Genomic DNA, 4706 nt, shown 5'->3' with positions numbered 1-4706 from the left:
AAAAAAAAAAAAAAAAAAAAAAAAAAAAAAAAAGACACATGGAGACCTAGTCCCATATTTTGGTAGAGACAATCCTGAGAGCCAAAGTGTTACCATTTTTCTCTCATTATGATCCTCTTCTTTCTCTCATTTTATTAGTGTCCCTATGCCTCATTTTAGTCACAGGAAGGGAAGTGCCACATTTAACCAAAAACAAAGGACCTGTGGATGCACTGAGTCACAACCAGAACATGAATTATGGGGTTCGCAAGGTCAGTCCCTGACAAACCCAAGAACTTATTGACACTCCTTTTCTCTGAAATACTGTAGAGGGGAAAATAGACACACATGAAAACGGAGGAAACTAATATAATCTCTGGTGCACTCTGGTTGGGGTACCCCCAGAGAGGGAGAGAAACACTATGATTCTATGATTCTTTTTACTGAAACAGAAAGTGGATGCTGTGCCATGTCACACCTCTACAAGCCCATATAAGAGCCCAGAAGAGAAAATAACTCATAGGTGCCTGCTTCAACCTGGTAGGAAAAGGAAGGAAGACACTCTGAAGCAAGGAAAAGGAAATTGTAGACTTGTGGTGCAAAGACAGGTAAGAAAGAACTGAAGAGTGAGAAAGTGGTTATTTAAGAATAATACAGCAAAGAATGTAAAGGGTTATGATTATGAAGCTGAGTGCAAGGCCAGCAAAAGAAGGAAGTCAGTTTGACAGAAGGAATATGGAGAAATAACAAAGATGAATGCACAGGAAAAGGAGGAAAATGAAGAAGAATTAGGAAGGGGAATCTGTAGGAAGATGAATGTCAAGCAAACATGAAATAATCATAATAAAAAAATGAGCATAATATTTTATTCTAGGTAGTTCAGGAGAAAAAAAAAAAAAAAACATGGAAAGGTATGGTAGGATAGGAAAAAAAAAAAAAAAAAAAAAAGACATACCCTATATCATGAGCAGGGCAATTTAATTTCTTGTTTTTATTTAGTATTTATAGTGCAATGGAGATACATTGACATGTGGTAAAATCTAAAGCAAGACTTAAAAAGCAGTCCATTCTTGCAGGAATTTTTGCTAATATGCTGTCTGAGAAACAGCTCATGCTTTTAGCATGAGACAAGAATCCGCCAGTAGATAAATCAGCTTTGGATAATATTTATTCTTCCACTAAAAGATGTGGATCTCCATCCTTTGCAGCCCTCTCATGCTTATATTTAGAATCATTGTCTGCTCTCAAGGAAACTACAAGACTCAGACCAGATCTCATTCAGCTACAGTGTTAAACCACTAGTTTATTTTCTTTTGAATAATGGAGCAGAACTCCTGGATACATGTTTTACTTGTTCTTTTGAAGCAAACATTTATTTTTTACTTATTTATTTATTAATTTCAAAGCTTCTGCTTTAGAATTCATCTTTTATCCACCACATATGATTATTTAAACCCTCTTAGAAAGTTTCATTTCATGTTTTTTGTTCTGCAAAAGCCCCAGGCAAAATTCTTCATCTGGACTCATGCAGTGGTTCTTGTCTCCAGTCTTCTGCTCTGCCTTCATGCATAGCAAGTTTCACACAGCAAGTCACCATTGCTGTCCTTTCTGAATGGTTTCTTTCAGTCCTTCCAGGGAATCTATCTTTCTAGTGAAAAATAAATAAAAATAAAAATAAATAATATTAACATAGACATAGACATAAATAAATATAAATATAAATTATAAATAAATATAAATATAGTATAAATGAACTTCTTGGACCAACCTGGACACAGATCCCTGGTCCCATAAATCCTTTCCCACCACTGCCCAGTGACTAGCAGCTGCCCAACTTTTTCTGGCTGGAAGACACATCAGGGCTATCTGTATCTCCAGTGGGGAGTTCTCCAGCCCCTCAGTTTTCCTCCTACCCACTTCACCTAGATAAGGTCCCTGTCCCAAGACTGGAGAAGAGCATGGCCCAGGAGCCACTGTGGTGGCACTTTTCCACAAGGTGCTGCTTCTGCACACCCCCAGGCTGTGCACACAGTAAAGCAGCCCCTGTGGAGTGGAGGTGCTGCCTTTTAGACTGCCTGGTCACAAGCCAAAGATGATACAACATCAATGTCACATTTTTTTAAGAAGTACAGCCTAATTATCCAAAGGCTATTCCACTAAATGCTGGGTTTTCCACAGGAGGAGACAGGCACATAAACATTTAGATGGCAATATGTCTAGTTTCACTTACAGAAGACCAATATGCTCACTTGCCTGAAGAGTGTTACTAAAGCTCTGGAGTTTGTTTGAAGTTTTAAAGGCCATGGGAAAAGACAATAATAAATACGTTGGACTTTGTGTAGTAAAAATAGCCTTGTAAGTAAAAGTATTTTTGAGTTCCCAACAGGATAAAATGAAAAGATGGAAAATTTATCTCTGTGACTGGGCCTATAGGTTTATTAACAGAGGCTTAGTCAGGAGCCTGTCACTGTATCTTTTCCATTGTGAGACTTCTGGAAATTCACGACACCAGTATTTCCCAGATTTCCTTTCAGGATACTGTGAGAATCCCCACAGCCCACAGCCCAGAACAGCAAAACTGCCTCAGTTAGATGTAGTCTAAAGTTGATTAAATAATACTGCTCCAAGTCAATGGATAGGGCAGGAAATCAAAGGAGAGTCATATGGCAATGCTAACATATTCAGGTTAGTATTTTGCACATGTAAGCACAAAGAAAAGAAAATAAAAGAAAAGAAAAATCTCAATACAATGAAGTACAAACTAAATATTAAAAGATATAGTTAAATTAGCCTCAGAGTGTGGGGAGAGAGTGATAGAGAGCCCATCCTACAACAAAGCAAGCTATCTTGCCAGCACACTTCAGTCATAAATGCAGAGGAGACCTTATTTCTAAAGTTTCTGCTGTCTGCTGCCATCTATGGTTCAGAAGGAAGCTTTTCCAAAGTTCATTTCATCGTCAGAATCAAGTAAACATGTAATGAAAGATCTGAAAAAGACAAACAACAACAACAAAACAACAACAACAAAACAACAACAACAACAACAACAACAATAATAATAATAATAATAATAATGATTAGGACATCCAGCATGGATGGTTCAAGTTAAGTCTATATTCATGTATGTGCTTTTGGTTTTAAAAGTACTGAACTCCCTGCTTGCAATTTATCCCAAATTAGTTAAAAGTACATGGTTTTGTAACAGTGCAAAAGTTCCCTAAAGAAAGTAGTGATATTTACAGAGCAAAAAATACAGGTGATGGAAAAAGGAGGATCACACAAAACCATTGTAAAAAGTCTTGTGCTTACCAAAATCTGACTCTACCAGAAATACGTATATGGAGCACACAGCAGGAAGCCCAAGGAAGCCACAAAAGAAAAAAAAAAAAAAAAAAAAAAAAAAAAAAAAGAAAAAAAAAAACATACTTCAAGAATGGAACAAATTATATTTCATAACCATATTAAAATGGTCTTCAACGCAGTATGAAATGCAATAATTCAGTTTGTTCTTCCAGCCTAAATTTAGCCAATTTGTGCATAATGCATTATCCTGAAGGCCTTTAATTACTCTTTCACACACTGGTTTTATTGTATGGTGCAAAAATTACATTGCAATAGGGCTTTTGACTTTTGAGGGATAGTCATCAGGAAATTAAAATATATCCTTATAATTTTATGTTTTTAACTCCCCAGATCATCAGCTCATTTGGTACTTTTATTTACTCTGGAATCATATTTAGCGATACAAGAACATTGTCTTTTCAAGAGTTCAACAATCCTTTTATGTTAAGTGCACCTGAGTAATATTTGCCATAAGATGGTTCAAATTAATTTCTCCAGAGAGCCCAAACTGCTAATCCTGTTGCCATACATAAGCTATCTTGTTTCTCTGACCTTTCACTTTCTAGTGTTCAAACCAGAGTTGCACTGAGGTTACCATTCACAGGTCAGAAGGACACAGATAACCTTAGATATTAGGACTCCATGTCATTTTCTTACAGAAACCAGAAGTAAATCAATACTTAGAAAGCTGGAGAAATCCATTTTTTGGCGCCCTTTTGTCCACTTTGAGTTTCAAAAGCATGAATTTTGCAGCTCTGAAAGGACAAAAAGAACACAGATGAAACAAAACCAGAAGCCACTTCTTCATCAGCAGGCTACAAGCACCACGTATGAAAACCAATGTGCTCATGGCTGCTCGGGAGCTGCTCCAGCTCCACATCCAGGTTTGCACAGTGCCTGTTGTACAGCAGGGAGGACCCGGTGCTGTTACATGCACAGTGAAGATTTCAGTCTGAGCATCTTGTCTCTAAAATAGGCTTATGGAGCATGTGCCACAAGAAGTGTTGTTTTGAATGGAGGCTTTATGTCTGAAGGACCATTTTTCCTGGTAGCTGGGCCATGGGACTTCTAGTCAGCTCTGCATGCAATCTGGAAGCTTGGGGCCCCAAGGTGAAAACGAGAGTGGTATCCTTCTTTCCACTTTTCACCTTCTGATCAGAAGAATCTCTTGCCATGAAGGAGTTCAGTCTCCACATCCCGCATTAACTCAAACAACCCTTTTCAGGATCACTAATATATATTTAAAGGGGTCCAAATCAGCAGAATGATTTTACATGCTTTCATCTGTTTAGACATTTCCACTTTAGACAAGTTAGACACTGAAATATTTTGAGGACATGGTTCTACGTGTCAGTTTGTTGAATTATAAAAAACCCTAATGCCAC

Source organism: Oxyura jamaicensis, chromosome 2 (genome assembly GCF_011077185.1).
Source record: "Oxyura jamaicensis isolate SHBP4307 breed ruddy duck chromosome 2, BPBGC_Ojam_1.0, whole genome shotgun sequence".
Lineage (NCBI taxonomy): Eukaryota > Metazoa > Chordata > Aves > Anseriformes > Anatidae > Oxyura > Oxyura jamaicensis.
This window is presented reverse-complemented; position numbering follows the sequence as displayed.